Source organism: Pseudorasbora parva, chromosome 12, assembly GCF_024679245.1.
Source record: "Pseudorasbora parva isolate DD20220531a chromosome 12, ASM2467924v1, whole genome shotgun sequence".
In the NCBI taxonomy this organism is placed as follows: domain Eukaryota; kingdom Metazoa; phylum Chordata; class Actinopteri; order Cypriniformes; family Gobionidae; genus Pseudorasbora; species Pseudorasbora parva.
In genome coordinates, this window is record NC_090183.1 from 1,272,501 (window position 1) to 1,294,540 (window position 22,040).

General features: G+C 39.9%; 1 protein-coding gene across 11 annotated transcripts in view; it reads right to left on the reverse strand.

The window, feature by feature from the left end:
- The window catches only part of LOC137093805 (R3H domain-containing protein 2), a 142,931-nt gene that overhangs the window by 51,307 nt on the left and 69,584 nt on the right, over nucleotides 1–22,040 (reverse strand). For 2 of the 11 annotated variants that reach the window (XM_067458699.1, XM_067458702.1), the window contains exon 2: nucleotides 8,503–8,587. The exons of the other annotated variants lie outside the window; for them this stretch is intronic. The gene's annotated coding sequence lies outside the window, so the exon portion shown is untranslated. The remainder of the gene's footprint in view (nucleotides 1–8,502; nucleotides 8,588–22,040) is intronic. 11 annotated transcript variants of the gene reach the window in all.

A 22,040-nucleotide genomic window follows, 5' to 3' on the forward strand; every position in this document is an offset into this window, starting at 1 on the left:
GTGTGTGTGTGTGTGTGTGTGTGTGTGTGTGTGTGTGTGTGTGTGTCTGTACTGATGGTCAGATCACTGTAGCGCTCTGAACTGCAGGGGAAATGCGTCACTGAAGGATTCCCTGCTTCAACAGATCGAGCACGACAGAAGCACAGAGGAAACAATAATGAGAGAAGAGAAGGAGGGAAGGATTGAAAGAACAGCGGAGGAGAGATGAGTCAGAGTCGGTCCCACTGGACTGAGTGGGCTGAGAGGGGGAGGATGACGTCACATGACCTGACGACAAAGAGAGGACGAACGAGCAATACAACCTATAGAGAGAGAGAGAGAGAGAGAGAGAGAGAGAGAGAGAGAGAGAGAGAGAGAGAGAGAGAGAGAGAGAGAGAGAGAGAGAGAGAGAGAGAGAGAGAGAGAGAGAGAGAGAGAGGGGTGTGTGTCTGCAGAGGGGGTCCCATCTCTAGATCACAGCGCTCATGTCCTGAAGTTATGCACAATATTCAGTAGGGCTGGGCGATATGGAGGAGAAATGCAATATCTTGTTAAATAATGCGATATTCGATATGCGATACGATATTGCTACGCTATAAGTGTGTATTGCTATGATATAAGTGTGTAAATTCTTTTTAAATTATATAAAAACAATTATTTAAAAACTGAGAATGAAACGATGTGTTTCACATTCTTTCTGCACTGTTTCTTTCTGCACTGTTTCTTTCTGCACTGTTTCTTTCTGCACTGTTTCTTTTGAGTTTATTGAAATTAAATATTTGAGTTGATACAATGACGGAAATTTGTTTAATAAATAGAAACTCAAAATATTATTGTATCTGAACCACATAAAAAATGTGATAAATCATGAAAATAGCACAATTTGGCTGCGTCATCACAAATAAAACACACAATTACCCAATATGCTTATTCAATCTTTTAATAATATTTTAATAAAGCTTGTCGAATCAAAAAATGTTCATTGTATTAACTCAAAATTTTTATTTCAATGAACTCAATTTTAAGGCAACCAGGTGACTTTTTTTCTAAATAATTTTTTGCAGTGAAGAAAGTGTCGCTACAGCTTCTGAAAGTGACAGATTTTGAGCAAACATTCAATGTCACAAACCGTTCACGTTTCGGTGTGTGTGTGTGTGTGTGTGTGTGTGTGTGTGTGTGTGTGTGTGTGTGTGTGTGTGTGTGTGTGTGTGTGTCAGACAGCGCGAGACTGCAAGTTATTGTTTTTCGCCAAATTTTGCGTTAAATAACTCTTTTTAACGTCAAGCAAGTCCCATAAGTAACAGTAGTCGTGTGCCCAGTCAATTCTGTACTCTATGCGTCGACCTGAAACGTACACTTTTAACAATGTTGAAGTAGCCTATTACAATCATTCAGATATTGCGTGCCGTTGCGATATATGCATAATGGAATATGTACATTTGCAACATTTCGTAATTTCGATTTATTGCACAGCCCTAATATTCAGCGATGTAGAGTTTCAGATATCCTATATTTCAGATATATATTTTGATTAATAAATGCTGTGCAAAAGTGTGCATTGGTCGAGCCTTCCAGACTGCAATGATGCTATTCCCACCACTTATATCATGAATATTTGTATATATTTTATAGAGCAGTGTTGGGTAAATTACTCTAAAAAAATTAATTAATTACTATTTACTAATTAAATCTTCAGTAGTGTAATTAGATCACTTTACAAATGACTCTCCCCTAAAAGTATTTAATTGCTTATTACTTTCTAAATCCTATAATCAACCTCGACCAGTTAAGCGATTCAAGGATAGACATGAAACGGCTCTTTTAATAAATTCAAATAAATAATATAAAACTACATGTATTATTCTTATTAACTGACCAAAGTATTACAAATGTCAGAAGGATACATAAAGCATGCATTTTAAAGTTACCTTATTTTGATGTTAATTCCACTATTGTATATACACACTCACCTAAAGGATTATTAGGAACACCTGTTCAATTTCTCATTAATGCAATTATCTAATCAACCAATCGCATGGCAGTTCTTCAGTGCATTTAGGGGTGTGGTCCTGGTCAAGACAATCTCCTGAACTCCAAACTGAATGTCAGAATGGGAAAGAAAGGTGATTTAAGCCGTTTTGAGCGTGGCATGGTTGTTGGTGCCAGACGGGCCGACTGATTCAAGCTGATAGAAGAGCAACTTTGACTGAAATAACCACTCGTTGCAACCGAGGTATGCAGCAAAGCATTTGTGAAGCCACAACACACACAACCTTGAGGCGGATGGGCTACACCCGCAGAAGACCCCACCGGGTACCACTCATCTCCACTACAAATAGGAAAAAGAGGCGACAATTTGCACAAGCTCACCAAAATTGGACAGTTGAAGACTGGAAAAATGTTGCCTGGTCTGATGAGTCTCGATTTCTGTTGAGACATTCAGATGGTAGAGTCAGTATTTGGCGTAAACAGAATGAGAACATGGATCCATCATGCCTTGTTCCCACTGTGCAGGCTGGTGGTGGTGGTGTAATGGTGTGGGGGATGTTTTCTTGGCACACTTTAGGCCCCTTAGTGCCAATTGGGCATCGTTTAAATGCCACGGCCTACCTGAGCATTGTTTCTGACCATGTCCATCCCTTTATGACCACCATGTGCCCATCCTCTGATGGCTACTTCCAGCAGGATAATGCACCATGTCACAAAGCTCCAATCATTTCAGACTGGTTTCTTGAACATGCCAATGAGTTGACTGAACTAAAATGGCCGCCACAGTCCCCAGATCTCAACCCAATAGAGCATCTTTGGGATGTGGTGGAACGGGAGCTTCGTGCCCTGGATGTGCATCCCACAAATCTCCATCAACTGCAAGATGCTCTCCTATCAATATGGGCCGACATTTCTAAAGAATGCTTTCAGCAGCTTGTTGATCAATGCCACGGAGAATTAAGGCAGTTCTGAAGGCGAAAGGGTCAAACACAGGATTAGTGTGTGCTCCTAATAATCCTTTAGGTGAGTGTATACTAATATATATATAAATTGCACACACATGTAAACAAACTTTTATTTTGGATACCATTAATCCATTTGACAGCACTGGTATATTTTAAAATCTAATTTTTAAACTTTAAAATCATCGTTTTTTGCTGTCATGTCCGAGTACTCGTGCACATCCCTAATGACAGCATATGTTTGTGTCATTTACATTAGATTTTTCTTTTTAAGTCTATATAGGTTTTTATTAAGCTTTAGTTTTAGTTATCCTAACTTCCTCCTGCAGCTTAACTTCAATGAGAAATGTTGCCTGTTGTAATGAAAATAAACTTGATTTATTTGACAATAATACTATGATTTTAGTTAACAATAATAACCCTGACCCAGATCAAGAAGAACAGGAACTTAAAGCCATGTTAACACAAACACTGCTGTGCTAGACCATAATGCATCACTCGCGCTGTGTGGGAGAGATATCGTTCAGCCCATCTCCATCTTTTATTCTCTAAAAATAAGTGTGTCAGGTTAAAATCTGGGGCTGTTTTGGCTCCCATTACAACCCTTATGCAATCTCCACTTCCCTCCGTTTGAGACTGAGAGAAAATTCTCAATGATGAAACTGCCGTCCTATTGGACGAGGCTTCCACCAATAAGACGAGGAGCTCCATGGCAACTGGCTCTGTCACCAAGAGAGAATAGATCTCCCTCCGCCCCATGTGGTGCACATCTGCCCCGTACCCCAATTACACACACACACAGGTCTGTGAAATCACCCCAATTACCCGAGTGTGTGTTTGGAGGGCAGAACAAACACACTTCACCCCGTCTGTGTGTTCGCTCTGAGATCATGCACGCTTCACACCGAGAGGAACGCCAATCATGTCTTCCTGTTCCTTTCAGGCACATGTAGGCGAAATAACAGCCAATAATGTTTGCTATTTCTGTAACGGAGCAGCGAGTCTGAAACACAATCAAGACTTCTGCTGGCCAATCCAATCTTAGCCAATAAACCCAGACAAACCACTGATCAGTGCATTTACAGATCGATTGTGTTTACATTTAGCTCATCATTAAAGGGTTAGTTCACCCAAAACTGTAAATTCTGTCATTAATTACTTACAGGTGTCCAACGACATGAGGGTAAGACCTCCGTTCATCTCACACACAGATGAAGATATTAGTGTTGAAATCCGATGGCTCAGAAAGGCCTTCATTGACACCAATGTCATTTCCTCTCTCAAGACCCATAAAGGCACTAAAGACGTCGTTACAAAGCCCATCTCACTACAGCGGCTCTACAATCATTTATGAAGAGGCCAGAATAGAGTTAGTGCGCAAAAAACGAAGCTTCGAACCGTTATGAATCAGTGAATCGATTCATGATTCGGATCGCCAAAGTCTCGTGATTTCAGCAGTTTGACACGCGATCCGAATCATGAATCGATTCACTGACTCATAACGGTTCGAAGCTTTGTTTTGAAATCGGCCATCACTATACAAGTCGTTAGTTTTTTTTCCGCACAAAAAACATTCCCGTCGCTTCATCAATGATTGTAGAGCCGCTGTAGTGAGATGGGCTTTGTAACGACGTCTTTAGTGCCTTTATGGGTCTTGAGAGAGGAAATGACATTGGTGTCAATGAAGGCCTTTCTGAGCCATCGGATTTCAACACTAATATCTTCATCTGTGTGTGAAGATGAGCGGAGGTCTGACGGCTGGCCAACCACAGGAGGAATTAATCACACAATTTACTCCAAAAAGATTCAAACAGTTAATGAATCAGTGAATCGATCAATGATTCGGGTTGCCAATGTCACATGATTTCAGCAGTTCGGATCGCATCAAACCGCCAAACCACTGAAATCAAGTGACATTGGCGACCCGAATCATTGATCGATTCACTGATTCATTAACCGTTTGAATCTTTTTGGAGAAACCCGGAAGAGAAGCCAATGCTGAATAAAGTCGTAGTTTTTGTTATTTTTGGACCCAAATGTATTTTGGATGCTTCAAGAGACTCTAATTAACCCACTGATGTCTCATATGGACTACTGTGATGATGTTTTTATTCCCTTTCTGGACATGGACAGTATAGTGTGCATGCACTTGCATACGCTCTCAGACTAAATATAAAATATCTTAAACTGTGTGTGAAGATGAACGGAGGTCTTACGGGTGTGGAGCGACATTAGGGTGAAACATTAATTTCATTTTTGGCTGAACTATCCCTTTAAAGATTGACGACCCAACAAGAACATTTTGAGAAATCAGTACACATGCACCATCACAGTTCTCAAAATGAAAGATGCCCCATGTTATATCTAACGCAATCATCTGAAATGGCTGATTGTGCAGCGATGGAGCTGGTTTCAGGAGCGGTGCCCTCTGTGACGTTTTTATCCCACTTCCCGCTGCGCCACTCCATCTGCTCAGGTATCACGGCTTCCCATCCTTTCACTCTCCTTCCTACAGTTTCTACTCTCTCTGCCCTCGACGGTGTGGAAAAACACATCTATTTTCATCCGTCCTCCTGCTGCTTCAGCTGAGAGAGAGAAAGAGCGAGCAGCAAAACCTTCAAACAACCATTTTAAAGGAACTGTATGTAAGAAATGTATTTCAATGAATCATAAAATGGCCCTGATATGTCTCTTGACATTAAGAAATCATGTTAATTTCAAATACTTCTATCACTGACAACAGTAGTCCGGCCAGGATTTTAGTCATTATAAAGTTGTTGTTGCAGCCCTCAACTGATGTTGATGATGTCATGTGTTTTGGCCTGAAGCTCCGCCCTCCTCCTATCGACCAATCACGAAGTCAGTAGTGTTTGGGTTGCCAGATCTGCTTTAGTTACCACAGCTGCAGATCTACAAACGGTCTGCTGATCCTGCAGCAAATCTGGCAACCTCGAGTCAGGGGGAAGGGGGAGGCGGATACACCGCTCTACAGTCATTTAAAGTGATCGCAGTACCAGTTTTGGCCACAATCTTACACACACTTCCTTTAAATAAAGATTGAGAAAAAGGCATTCAAGATTATTGCATTAGCTTGGCATATGCCACAGACTGGCACCAATTGGCCGCACTGAGGAGTAAGTGACCAGACTCTGGTTCACTGCTGGTCACTAGGAATGGGCGATAAATCGAATATTAGCGATAATATTGCATTACTTTTGATGACGATGTAAGATTTGAAAATATTGTGTATAAATAGGGATGTGAGCACTTTCCATAACCTTCCCACAGGACAGAACTGTCAACGGGTATGGTTGATGTTTATCTATAATTGGATACCGCACCAACTGAATTCAAAGTTGTTAGTTTGCTCAATTGCGTTAACGAAAATATGACAAAAAAAAATGTTAATTGACGACCTTATCTTCCATGACTAAGACAAGACGAAGTTCCCTAAATGATTACTGCGACCATATAAACGTGCAATATCGTTGATGAAAAAAGACGAGACTAAAATGTAGTTTAAAAACTAAAAGCACTCTTTGGTTTTGTCGGGAGGAAAAAGAGGAGCGTTCGAGTGTTCTTTCAAAATTCAGTAACTTAAATCCCCCAATCAGAGCTTTACTGTTAAAAAAAAACACGTATTTATCGTGTTTTACTTAAACGTGCAATCTGGCAACCATGTGCTCACTCTTTTTTTGTGCGTGTGGATGATCTGAAGAAAACAATAAACAAGCAAGCAGCATTTCAGCATCTCCATGTAAGATGCTTAAAGTGTCATTCAGTCAATCTGTGCGGAAGAACTGCACTTGTGCGAGCTACTGAAATGAGCCAATCAGAGCAGAGCTCAACATTATTATTCATGACCCTGCCAAATAAGGCAAAAAACACACCATTTCATTCTAGGGACAATTTTTAAGGTTGAAAATAGACTTGTAAAACTGTATCTGGACAATTTTTGCTACATATGTAGATATCAGATAACAATTTAAAATATTGTTTCAACTCATTCTAGGGCACCTTTAAGCAAAGCATGCAAAACGAACATCCGAAAGTTTTCAATATCCAAGTAAACGAGGAAATGTGTTCACACAATCACACAAGAACAACTTTAAAAATGAATCATGTTTTAAGAAGCCAAGCAAAGACACAATCAAACAAATAAAAAATAATAATAATAATTTAAATAATAAATAAAAAAAATCACTAAATGTTTTGAGGATTGACAGGGCTCGACATAATCATGTGCTTGTCCTTTAGAAATCGGTCATTTACCTGTCCGAGTAATAAAATGTGCTTCTCCGGAATTTTTAAATTTTATTTATGTTGTAAATATAATTTATTCTGAAGCAATATTCAATCAATGTTCAAATAGCTTTGGCATATTTCAATCTGCATTTTTGTAATATTTTTACCTTTTATAAAGGGCATTTTCCCCCTAATCTTATTAAATATAGGCTATGCTTCAGGTTTCATATTATATTCTTAAATTTGATCTATACATTAAATTAATTAAATTAAGACACTATAGGGCAGTTACCAATCAAGTTAAATAATTTACACGGAAAAATGACAAAGGTCATTGAATCTTTGATTCAACCGATTCATTCAAACACTGAATCGTTCAGTAACACACACACACTGCTGCTGTGAGACGCGTTATGGTTCTGCTATGAACTATTTTCGCTGCTGAAATAGAACAAAAACAGTCAATACTGCATCAAAAAACTTAATGTTAGTTGTTTATGGAGCTGTCATATGAAATCAGTGTCGTTTTCAGTCGTGATGGTATTCAGGAAAACACACTCCTGATTGTGTGATGATGTTTAACTGTAGAATATGTTATAAACATAAAAACTTCACATTTTAAATGTTTAGCCGCTGTTTCTCAGTGTGAGCGGCACATTTGTTTGAATTTCTCATCGAGAGACGCCGCGAGCGCCAACAGCCCCACCTTCAGTTCATTAAACTATTATTATCCACTATCGATCGCCACTTACACTAAATGAATGCAGAATCGTTCTTGCATTTTGGTGATTTCCTAGTTATTTATTGTTATTGCCGTTTTAATCCGCTTGTCCGTCTGGCCAGTAAAATTCTCTTTCACTTCCCCCGTCAAAAGATCCACTGGTAACACTTTAGATGGAGAACATATTCACTATTAACTCCGACTTCTGCCTCAATAAACTCCTAATTTACTGCTTATTAATAGTTAGTAAGGTAGTTTTTGTAGCGTTTAAGTTTAGGTATTGGGTCGGATTAAGAGATGTAGAATAAGGCATTAATATGTGCTTTATAAGTGCTAATAAACAGACAATATCCTAGTAATATGCATGATAATGAGCAACTAGTTAATAGTTAATAACTGAACCCTTAAATAAAGTGTTATTGATGCACTTGTCTCGGACAAGATGTCAAGCCCTGGGCAGACAAACAGGGAAAGAGCAGAAACACGTATGAAGAACGCGAAACGACAAGCATTAGTTTTACGCGGCCGATGTTCAACTGCTGGTACTGTATACATTATTAACACACACTATCCGCTGATTTTACATTAGGACTGTAAGCAGTGAACCTGATGACTTTGAAGCCAATTACACCGCGAGCTGCTCTCCATGGGTTGATATTGATTTTTCCTTTCCTCTGCCTCAATCTCTTCTCTAGCAAACACACACAAACACACAGAGAGAGAAATTACACAGAATTATACGTCTTTTTCCCACGGTTGGCCATTAGTATGCAAAGGAGACACCAGCTATCAAGTGCACAGACAGCACAGATAAACACACTCAAAATAAAGCACATCAATGCAGACGGTGACGCTTACAAACTCATCAATCATTTATAAAGTTACAGGGGAAGCCATCAGGAGGAAACATGAATGTAAAAACACCAAAACATGCACTTAATGCAGGGAATAAAACATGCACATCGTCATGCATGTCGAAAATTCATGAATGAAGCAAATGTGTGTTCAAACTCGCCTGAAATAGAAACAAACAAACAGCCAAAAACAGAAAAAGGACCACACGATATGATTACTGAAACTTAGCCTTTCAGAACAGAAATGCATGATTAATCGATAAAAAAACTAAATCACAATATGACTCATCGCGATAATTAAATGTGCAGAGGCTTCGATTTAATGACACAGAAATGCGCTGCCTGTCAAGCCTTTTTAAGGTCTTGGTCTTGTCTTGGCACATTTTGGTCTTGGCACATTCTGGTCTTGGTCTCGTCTTGGTCTCTGCACATTCTGGTCTTGGTCTGGTCTTGGTCTCTGCACATTCTGGTCTTGACTTAGTCTTGGTCTCTGCACATTCTGGTCTTGGTCTGGTCTTGGTCTCTGTACATTCTGGTCTTGGTCTTGTCTCTGCACATTCTGGTCTTGGTCTTGTCTTGGTCTCTGCACATTCTGGTCTTGGTCTTGTCTTGGTCTCTGCACATTCTGGTCTTGGTCTTGTCTTGGTCTCTGCACATTCTGGTCTTGGTCTTGTCTTGGTTTTTGCACATTCTGGTCTTGGTCTCGTCTTGGTCTCTGCACATTCTGGTCTTGGTCTTGTCTTGGTCTCTGCACATTCTGGTCTTGGTCTTTGCACATTCTGGTCTTGGTCTTGTCTTGGTCTTTGCACATTCTGGTCTTGGTCTTGGCACATTCTGGTCTTGGTCTGGTCTTGGTCTTGTCTTGTCTTGGTCTTGTCTTGGTCTTGTCTTGGTCTTGTCTTGTCTTGGTCTTGTCTTGGTCTCTGCACATACTGGTCTTGACTTAGTCTTGTCTTGGTCTCTGCACATTCTGGTCTTGGTCTGGTCTTGGTCTTGACTTGGTATTTGCACATTCTGGTCTTGGTCTGGTCTTGGTCTTGGTCTCTGCACATACTGGTCTTGACTTAGTCTTGTCTTGGTCTTGGCACATTCTGGTCTTGGTCTGGTCTTGGTCTCTGCACATTCTGGTCTTGACTTAGTCTTGTCTTGATCTTGGCACATTCTGGTCTTGGTCTTGGCACATTCTGTTCTTGGTCTTGGCACATTCTGGTCTTGGTCTTGGCACATTCTGGTCTTGGTCTTGGCACATTCTGGTCTTGGTCTTGGCACATTCTGGTCTTGGTCTGGTCTTGGTCTCTGCACATACTGGTCTTGGTCTGGTCTTGGTCTTGTCTTGGTCTTGTCTTGGTCTTTGCACATTCTGGTCTTGGTCTTGGTCTCTGCACATTCTGGTCTTGACTTAGTCTTGTCTTGGTCTTGGCACATTCTGGTCTTGGTCTGGTCTTGGTCTCTGCACATTCTGGTCTTGACTTAGTCTTGTCTTGGTCTCTGCACATTCTGGTCTTGGTCTGGTCTTGGTCTTGTCTTGGTCTTTGCACATTCTGATCTTGGTCTGGTCTTGGTCTTGTCTTGGTCTCTGCACATTCTGGTCTTGACTTAGTCTTGTCTTGGTCTTGGCACATTCTGGTCTTGGTCTCTGCACATTCTGGTCTTGACTTGGTCTTGGCACATTCTGGTCTTGACTTGGTCTTGGCACATTCTGGTCTTGGTCTCTGCACATTCTGGTCTTGACTTGGTCTTGGCACATTCTGGTCTTGACTTGGTCTTGGCACATTCTGGTCTTGACTTGGTCTTGGCACATTCTGGTCTTGGCCTCTGCACATTCTAGTCTTGTCTTGGTCTTGGCACATTTTGGTCTTGTCTTGGTACATTCTGGTCTTGGTCTCTGCACATTCTGGTCTTGACTTGGTCTTGGCACATTCTGGTCTTGGTCTTGTCTTGGTCTCGGTTTAGGTGGTCTAGACTACAACACTAGTTTGCATCTTTCCCACTGAATCAGAATCTGACTCTATTACGATGACTGCGATTAAAATACACGGACCGGATTGTGCGGCATGTTGCAAATGAGACACAATTGGTCTCCAGGCCAGCACAATACTCAGTCTATTGAGCTAAATGAGAGCAGGGTAATTTCTGTCACAGCTCGGTAACGAGATAACAAAAGGCTAAATATTTATTTTCAGGGAACATGTTGACTCAGCGCTCGGACATCTTGCGTGTCGTTTTCAGAAGCGTCGTGAGTCACGAGCAATATGTCCAGAAACTCAGCTCTTCACAATCCGTCAGCTGTTCTACGCGTCATTCAAAACTAACGCATCTCATTAATATTCATGAGGGCAGGGGAACAAATGTAACACATTTCCTGCATAAATTATGGTGGAGAGTGTGCAGGATTTGAACTGAACGCATTAGAATGAGGCAGAACGTGTCAAGAATAAATGGGGTGTGTGTGTGGATTGGTCAAAATGACCAGTCGTCAGGCGAGATTAATTATACAGGCTTTTCTTTAGACCAATGTATTACAAAATTGACTGTTCAGGCAACAAGTCTAATACTAATCTACATTTTTTGAAGAAACTGTGAGCACAAGAAATTGTGTAACCCTACAAAAAAGGCACAATTTGACCCTCAAAAATATAGAATAATAAATGTATATAATAATAATAATAAATATAGCTGCAAGCAGCAATTCCGGGGCCAAGCGCAAAGAAGAAAATGAGACATGCCAGCATGGCTGGAAGTGACCAGCTGCAAAAATGCACAGTTTGGTGTCAATATGTCAAAACATTGCAGAGATACAACCTTAAGAGTCATTTTGGCATCATGCCTCAGCGCAAAGAAGAAAATGGGACATGCCAGCATGGCTAGGAGTGACCAGCTGCAAAAATGAACCATCAAAGACCTATTAACATAAGCTGAGGCAAAAAAAGATATACAATTATACATAAAGTTAAAAATTAATAATGTATCACTTTTTACCTATAGGTGGCGCTGTGACCAAATGAATGTGTTGTGGTCAGGGTGAGATAACAATGACACATGCACAGTTTGCTGTCAATATGTCAAAACATTGCAGAGATACAACCTTAAGAGTCATTTTGGCATCATGCCTCAGCTTCGTCGCTGTGTTAAACAAAAACGATTTAATCTATTGATGTGAAATCAATAACTTTGTGTCGGGATGGGCTGAAGATGATACGAGTCAATTTTGGTGAAAATCGGACAAACGGCCTAGGAGGAGTTTGAAAAAGTAGGTTTTTAACTAATAACAAGATGGAGGAGAGGACGTTTTACCAAATATGGCAAAATTGATATCTATGTTCTCAGCAGTAGCCAAGGAATGTATTATGACCAGTTTCATCATAATAGGTTAATTTATTCAAAAGTTATTAACCTTTGTGTAAATTTTGTTATACATTTTGACCACAAGGTGGCACTGCCCCGAAACTTTTTGAGCACCTTCAGGGCATGGTGCAGAAGACACATAACAAGTTGCGTAACGATATGCTAATGCATTCGTAAAATAAAGCATTTTTAGACAAAATTCAAAATGGCCGACGCCCAAAATGGGTGATACGGGATAGTTGGATATATATCGACTCGGCATGATGTCCCGAATCTAACAAGACCACTTTTATGATTTTTGGAAAAACCCATCAGAAGTTATAAGCCAAAATAGCCATTTTTTGTATCTCCGGACCAGTAGGTGGCACTGCACCGAAACGCTGTAGATCACTTCAAGTCATGCTCGTGATGACATGTACCAAGTTTGGGTTGAATACGATAAAGCATTGCAGAGATACAGCCTTAAGAGTATTTTTGCAACTGCTACGTAAAATTTGTTTGCGCATTTATCAAAAACGATTCGACTAATCAACTTGCCTTTAATAACTTTTTGTTGGCATGGTCTGAAGATGATCTGGTTCAATTTTCGTGAAAATCAGAGCAACGGCCTAGGAGGAGTTTGAAAAAGTAGCTTTTTTGGAAAATTCAAAATGGCGGGAAAATTTTCATGACGGAAAATGACGTCATAGGGTGCAATCGAATCGGCTTGAGCCAAGGAATCAAGGGAAAAAAGAATTTTGTTTCTAGCCCTTATGGTTCAAAAGTTATTAGCATAAACATAAGTGCAACTTTGGACAGGCGGTGGCGCTAGAGGGATTGAATTGGAGACTCAAAATTTGCTATAGTGACAGATGGGACTGTCTTCTATCTGTGTGCCAAATTTCACAACTTTTTACCATACGGTTCTATGGGCTGCCATAGACTCAAGAGCGGAAGAAGAATAATAATAATAAATATAGCTGCAAGCAGCCATTATCGGGGCCAAGCGCAAAGAAGAAGACAAGACATGCCAGCATGGCTGGAAGTCTCAAGCCAACTGCAACAATGAGCCATTAAGGACCTATTAAGTTGATTTTAGGCAAAATAGCAGTCAAATTTTAAATACAGTCAATAATAATGGTTTAATGGTTTATCACTTTCGACCAATAGGTGTCACTGTTACGAAACTGATGTGGTTTAGTCAGATTGAGATGACAATGACACATGCAAAGTTTGGTGTCAATATGTCAAAGCATTGCAGAGATACAGCCTCAAGAGTAATTTTTGCATCATGGCTCAACTCTGTTGCAGTGGTATATGAAAACTGTTTTGTCTATCAATCCGAAATCCATAACTATTTGTCAGCATGGTCTGAAGACGATACGGATCAATTTTGGTGAAAATCGGACAAACGGTCTAGGATGAGTTTGAAAAAGTAGGTTTTTAACAAATAACAAGACGGAGGACAGATAGGTTTGCAAAATATGGCACAATTGGTATCCATGTTCTCGGCATGAGCCATTGACTGTATTATGACCAGTTTCATTACAATGGGTTAATTTAATCAAAAGTTATTCGCATTTCTGTACATTTTATTACAACTTTTGACCACAAGGTGGCGCTACCCCGAAACTTTTTGAGTATCTTCAGGACATGGAGCGGAAGACACATACCGAGTTTTGTAACGATACGCTAATGCATTCTTAAATTATAGCATTAGCATTTTAAACCATAATACTGCATTGAAGTCAATGGGAATTTCATGTTTTGTTTTATTATAGCGCCACCAAGAGGCACAATCCCACCAATTTTTTTATGTGTCCTCATAGTGAGCCCATACATATGTGTGTCAAGTTTGGTGAAAATATCTCATTTTGTTTTGGAGTTATAGACATTTATATGAAAAAACACGTAAAAAAGGACTGACACCTGACTTTGATTGGATTTTACTACCCCTTACTATCAATATTTTGAGATTTGGGCATTAGTGTATAGCTATCGACCTATGTTTCCGAACTTCTGAGGCTGGTTTCGTCTCGATCGGACTAGCGGTTTCGAAGATATCAGCAAATGTTTTTTAAGCACTAAATTACAACTCTGCGCAAACCATATGCCGAAACCTGGCAAGTCTGGTATCGTTGGAGTCGGCAAGGATTCAGGAGACCAAAAAACACACTCCCATCAAAATATGTCAACCACACCCAAAGTTATAAGCGTTTGAAAAAAAAAAATCTCCACTAGGTGGCGCTGTTTCGAAACTTCTCAGGCTACTTCAGGGCATCGTGGTGATGACCCATACCAAGTTTCATAACAATCTGTTCATGCGTTCATAAAATACAGCATTTTTGCACATAATTCAAAATGGCCGACATCCAAAATGGCCGACATGGTAAAATTGGATATCAGTCGACTCGGCATGACGCCCTGAATCTAATGAGACCAATTTTATGATTTTTGGATAAACGGTTCAGAAGTTATAAGCCAAAATAGGCATTTTTCGTATCTCCGGACAGGTAGGTGGCGCTGCGCCGAAACGCTGCATGTTGCTTCAAGTCATGCTTGTGATGACATGTACCAAGGTTGGTTTGAATACGATAAAGCGTTGCGGAGATATAGCCTTTAGTGTGTTTTTGCAACCTCCACGTAAAATTTGTTTGTGCGTTTATTGAAAACGATTGGACGAATCAACTTGAATTCCATAACTTTTTGTCAACATGCTCTGAAGATGATCTGTTTCAATTTTCGTGAAAATCGGAGCAACGGCCTAGGAGGAGTTCGAAAAAGTAGGTTTTTCAGAAAATTCAAAATGGCGGGAAAATTTGCATACCGGAAAATGACATCATAGGGTGAAATCGAATCGGCTTGAGCCAAGGAATCCGATGAAAAAAGAATTTTGTTTCTAGCCCTTAGGGGTCAAAAGTTATAAGCATAAATATGAGTGAAACTTTGGACAGGTGGTGGCGCTAGAGGGATTGAGTTAGAGGCACCAAATTTGCTATAGTGACAGCTCAGACTGGCCTCTATGAGTGTGCCAAATTTCACAACTTTTTACCATACGGTTCTATGGGCTGCCAGAGACTCCTATGGCGGAAAAAGAAGAAGAAGAATAATAATAGGAACACTAACGATTTCAATAGGTGCCTCCGCACCTTCGGTGCTTGGCCCCTAAATATAGCTGCAAGCAGCCATTATCGGGGCCAAGCGCAAAGAAGAAGACAAGACATGCCAGCATGGCTGGAAGTCTCAAGCCAACTGCAACAATGAGCCATTAAGGACCTATTAAGTTGATTTTAGGCAAAATAGCAGTCAAATTTTAAATACAGTCAATAATAATGGTTTAATGGTTTATCACTTTCGACCAATAGGTGTCACTGTTACGAAACTGATGTGGTTTAGTCAGATTGAGATGACAATGACACATGCAAAGTTTGGTGTCAATATGTCAAAGCATTGCAGAGATACAGCCTCAAGAGTCATTTTTGCATCATGGCTCAACTCTGTTGCAGTGGTATATGAAAACTGTTTTGTCTATCAATCCGAAATCCATAACTATTTGTCAGCATGGTCTGAAGACGATACGGATCAATTTTGGTGAAAATCGGACAAACGGTCTAGGATGAGTTTGAAAAAGTAGATTTTTAACAAATAACAAGATGGAGCACAGATATGTTTGCAAAATATGGCAAAATTGGTATCTATCTTCTCGGCATGAGCCAATGAATGTATTATGACCAGTCTCATTACAATAGGCTAATTTAATCAAAAGTTATTAGCATTTTTGTACATTTTATTACAACTTTTGACCACAAGGTGGCGCTGCCCCGAAACTTTTTGAATATGTTCGGGACATAGAGCGGAAGACACATACCGAGTTTTGTAACGATACACTAGTGCATTCTTAAATTATAGCATTAGCATTTTAAACCGTAATACTGCATTGAAGTCAATGGGAATTTCATGTTTTGTTTTATTATAGCGCCACCAAGAGGCACAATCCCACCAATTTTTTTATGTGTCCTCGTAGTGAGCCCATACATATGTGTGTCAAGTTTGGTGAAAATATTTCATTTTGTTTTGGAGTTATAGACATTTATATGAAAAAACACGTAAAAAATGACTGACACCTGACTTTGATTGGATTTTACTACCCCTTACTATCAATATTTTGAGATTTGGGCATTAGCGTATAGCTATCGACCTATGTTTCCGAACTTCTGAGGCTGGTTTCGTCTCGATCGGACTAGCGGTTTCGAAGATATCAGCAAATGTTTTTTAAGCACTAAATTACAACTCTGCGCAAACCATATGCCGAAACCTGGCAAGTCTGGTATCGTTGGAGTCGGCAAGGATTCAGGAGACCAAAAAACACACTCCCATCAAAATATGTCAACCACACCCAAAGTTATAAGCGTTTGAAAAAAAAAATTCTCCACTAGGTGGCGCTGTTTCGAAACTTCTCAGGCTACTTCAGGGCATCGTGGTGATGACCCATACCAAGTTTCATAACAATCTGTTCATGCGTTCATAAAATACAGCATTTTTGCACATAATTCAAAATGGCCGACATCCAAAATGGCCGACATGGTAAAATTGGATATCAGTCGACTCGGCATGACGCCTTGAATCTAATGAGACCAATTTTATGATTTTTGGATAAACGGTTCAGAAGTTATAAGCCAAAATAGGCATTTTTCATATCTCCGGACAGGTAGGTGGCGCTGCGCCGAAACGCTGCATGTTGCTTCAAGTCATGCTTGTGATGACATGTACCAAGGTTGGTTTGAATACGATAAAGCGTTGCGGAGATATAGCCTTTAGTGTGTTTTTGCAACCTCCACGTAAAATTTGTTTGTGCGTTTATTGAAAACGATTGGACGAATCAACTTGAATTCCATAACTTTTTGTCAACATGCTCTGAAGATGATCTGTTTCAATTTTCGTGAAAATCGGAGCAACGGCCTAGGAGGAGTTCGAAAAAGTAGGTTTTTCAGAAAATTCAAAATGGCGGGAAAATTTGCATACCGGAAAATGACATCATAGGGTGAAATCGAATCGGCTTGAGCCAAGGAATCCGATGAAAAAAGAATTTTGTTTCTAGCCCTTAGGGGTCAAAAGTTATAAGCATAAATATGAGTGAAACTTTGGACAGGTGGTGGCGCTAGAGGGATTGAGTTAGAGGCACCAAATTTGCTATAGTGACAGCTCAGACTGGCCTCTATGAGTGTGCCAAATTTCACAACTTTTTACCATACGGTTCTATGGGCTGCCAGAGACTCCTATGGCGGAAGAAGCAGAATAATAAATATAGCTGCAAGCAGCCATTATCGGGGCCAAGCGCAAAGAAGAAGACAAGACATGCCAGCATGGCTGGAAGTCTCAAGCCAACTGCAACAATGAGCCATTAAGGACCTATTAAGTTGATTTTAGGCAAAATAGCAGTCAAATTTTAAATACAGTCAATAATAATGGTTTAATGGTTTATCACTTTCGACCAAAAGGTGTCACTGTTACGAAACTGATGTGGTTTAGTCAGATTGAGATGACAATGACACATGCAAAGTTTGGTGTCAATATGTCAAAGCATTGCAGAGATACAGCCTCAAGAGTAATTTTTGCATCATGGCTCAACTCTGTTGCAGTGGTATATGAAAACTGTTTTGTCTATCAATCCGAAATCCATAAGTATTTGTCAGCATGGTCTGAAGACGATACGGATCAATTTTGGTGAAAATCGGACAAACGGTCTAGGATGAGTTTGAAAAAGTAGATTTTTAACAAATAACAAGATGGAGCACAGATATGTTTGCAAAATATGGCAAAATTGGTATCTATCTTCTCGGCATGAGCCAATGAATGTATTATGACCAGTCTCATTACAATAGGCTAATTTAATCAAAAGTTATTAGCATTTTTGTACATTTTATTACAACTTTTGACCACAAGGTGGCGCTGCCCCGAAACTTTTTGAATATCTTCGGGACATAGAGCGGAAGACACATACCGAGTTTTGTAATGATACACTAGTGCATTCTTAAATTATAGCATTAGCATTTTAAACCGTAATACTGCATTGAAGTCAATGGGAATTTCATGTTTTGTTTTATTATAGCGCCACCAAGAGGCACAATCCCACCAATTTTTTTATGTGTCCTCGTAGTGAGCCCATACATATGTGTGTCAAGTTTGGTGAAAATATTTCATTTTGTTTTGGAGTTATAGACATTTATATGAAAAAACACTAAAAAAATGACTGACACCTGACTTTGATTGGATTTTACTACCCCTTACTATCAATATTTTGAGATTTGGGCATTAGCGTATAGCTATCGACCTATGTTTCCGAACTTCTGAGGCTGGTTTCGTCTCGATCGGACTAGCGGTTTCGAAGATATCAGCAAATGTTTTTTAAGCACTAAATTACAACTCTGCGCAAACCATATGCCGAAACCTGGCAAGTCTGGTATCGTTGGAGTCGGCAAGGATTCAGGAGACCAAAAAACACACTCCCATCAAAATATGTCAACCACACCCAAAGTTATAAGCGTTTGAAAAAAAAAATTCTCCACTAGGTGGCGCTGTTTCGAAACTTCTCAGGCTACTTCAGGGCATCGTGGTGATGACCCATACCAAGTTTCATAACAATCTGTTCATGCGTTCATAAAATACAGCATTTTTGCACATAATTCAAAATGGCCGACATCCAAAATGGCCGACATGGTAAAATTGGATATCAGTCGACTCGGCATGACGCCCTGAATCTAATGAGACCAATTTTATGATTTTTGGATAAACGGTTCAGAAGTTATAAGCCAAAATAGGCATTTTTCGTATCTCCGGACAGGTAGGTGGCGCTGCGCCGAAACGCTGCATGTTGCTTCAAGTCATGCTTGTGATGACATGTACCAAGGTTGGTTTGAATACGATAAAGCGTTGCGGAGATATAGCCTTTAGTGTGTTTTTGCAACCTCCACGTAAAATTTGTTTGTGCGTTTATTGAAAACGATTGGACGAATCAACTTGAATTCCATAACTTTTTGTCAACATGCTCTGAAGATGATCTGTTTCAATTTTCGTGAAAATCGGAGCAACGGCCTAGGAGGAGTTCGAAAAAGTAGGTTTTTCAGAAAATTCAAAATGGCGGGAAAATTTGCATACCGGAAAATGACATCATAGGGTGAAATCGAATCGGCTTGAGCCAAGGAATCCGATGAAAAAAGAATTTTGTTTCTAGCCCTTAGGGGTCAAAAGTTATAAGCATAAATATGAGTGAAACTTTGGACAGGTGGTGGCGCTAGAGGGATTGAGTTAGAGGCACCAAATTTGCTATAGTGACAGCTCAGACTGGCCTCTATGAGTGTGCCAAATTTCACAACTTTTTACCATACGGTTCTATGGGCTGCCAGAGACTCCTATGGCGGAAAAAGAAGAAGAAGAAGAAGCAGAATAATAATAGGAACACTAACAATTTCAATAGGTGCCTCCGCACCTTCGGTGCTTGGCCCCTAAATATAGCTGCAAGCAGCCATTATCGGGGCCAAGCGCAAAGAAGAAGACAAGACATGCCAGCATGGCTGGAAGTCTCAAGCCAACTGCAACAATGAGCCATTAAGGACCTATTAAGTTGATTTTAGGCAAAATAGCAGTCAAATTTTAAATACAGTCAATAATAATGGTTTAATGGTTTATCACTTTCGACCAATAGGTGTCACTGTTACGAAACTGATGTGGTTTAGTCAGATTGAGATGACAATGACACATGCAAAGTTTGGTGTCAATATGTCAAAGCATTGCAGAGATACAGCCTCAAGAGTAATTTTTGCATCATGGCTCAACTCTGTTGCAGTGGTATATGAAAACTGTTTTGTCTATCAATCCGAAATCCATAAGTATTTGTCAGCATGGTCTGAAGACGATACAGATCAATTTTGGTGAAAATCGGACAAACGGTCTAGGATGAGTTTGAAAAAGTAGATTTTTAACAAATAACAAGATGGAGCACAGATATGTTTGCAAAATATGGCAAAATTGGTATCTATCTTCTCGGCATGAGCCAATGAATGTATTATGACCAGTCTCATTACAATAGGCTAATTTAATCAAAAGTTATTAGCATTTTTGTACATTTTATTACAACTTTTGACCACAAGGTGGCGCTGCCCCGAAACTTTTTGAATATCTTCGGGACATAGAGCGGAAGACACATACCGAGTTTTGTAATGATACACTAGTGCATTCTTAAATTATAGCATTAGCATTTTAAACCGTAATACTGCATTGAAGTCAATGGGAATTTCATGTTTTGTTTTATTATAGCGCCACCAAGAGGCACAATCCCACCAATTTTTTTATGTGTCCTCGTAGTGAGCCCATACATATGTGTGTCAAGTTTGGTGAAAATATTTCATTTTGTTTTGGAGTTATAGACATTTATATGAAAAAACACGTAAAAAATGACTGACACCTGACTTTGATTGGATTTTACTACCCCTTACTATCAATATTTTGAGATTTGGGCATTAGCATATAGCTATCGACCTATGTTTCCGAACTTCTGAGGCTGGTTTCGTCTCGATCGGACTAGCGGTTTCGAAGATATCAGCAAATGTTTTTTAAGCACTAAATTACAACTCTGCGCAAACCATATGCCGAAACCTGGCAAGTCTGGTATCGTTGGAGTCGGCAAGGATTCAGGAGACCAAAAAACACACTCCCATCAAAATATGTCAACCACACCCAAAGTTATAAGCGTTTGAAAAAAAAAATTCTCCACTAGGTGGCGCTGTTTCGAAACTTCTCAGGCTACTTCAGGGCATCGTGGTGATGACCCATACCAAGTTTCATAACAATCTGTTCATGCGTTCATAAAATACAGCATTTTTGCACATAATTCAAAATGGCCGACATCCAAAATGGCCGACATGGTAAAATTGGATATCAGTCGACTCGGCATGACGCCCTGAATCTAATGAGACCAATTTTATGATTTTTGGATAAACGGTTCAGAAGTTATAAGCCAAAATAGGCATTTTTCGTATCTCCGGACAGGTAGGTGGCGCTGCGCCGAAACGCTGCATGTTGCTTCAAGTCATGCTTGTGATGACATGTACCAAGGTTGGTTTGAATACGATAAAGCGTTGCGGAGATATAGCCTTTAGTGTGTTTTTGCAACCTCCACGTAAAATTTGTTTGTGCGTTTATTGAAAACGATTGGACGAATCAACTTGAATTCCATAACTTTTTGTCAACATGCTCTGAAGATGATCTGTTTCAATTTTCGTGAAAATCGGAGCAACGGCCTAGGAGGAGTTCGAAAAAGTAGGTTTTTCAGAAAATTCAAAATGGCGGGAAAATTTGCATACCGGAAAATGACATCATAGGGTGAAATCGAATCGGCTTGAGCCAAGGAATCCGATGAAAAAAGAATTTTGTTTCTAGCCCTTAGGGGTCAAAAGTTATAAGCATAAATATGAGTGAAACTTTGGACAGGTGGTGGCGCTAGAGGGATTGAGTTAGAGGCACCAAATTTGCTATAGTGACAGCTCAGACTGGCCTCTATGAGTGTGCCAAATTTCACAACTTTTTACCATACGGTTCTATGGGCTGCCAGAGACTCCTATGGCGGAAGAAAAAGAAGAAGAAGAAGAAGAAGAAGAAGAAGAAGAAGCAGAATAATAATAATAGGAACACTAACAATTTCAATAGGTGCCTCCGCACCTTCGGTGCTTGGCCCCTAAATATAGCTGCAAGCAGCCATTATCGGGGCCAAGCGCAAAGAAGAAGACAAGACATGCCAGCATGGCTGGAAGTCTCAAGCCAACTGCAACAATGAGCCATTAAGGACCTATTAAGTTGATTTTAGGCAAAATAGCAGTCAAATTTTAAATACAGTCAATAATAATGGTTTAATGGTTTATCACTTTCGACCAATAGGTGTCACTGTTACGAAACTGATGTGGTTTAGTCAGA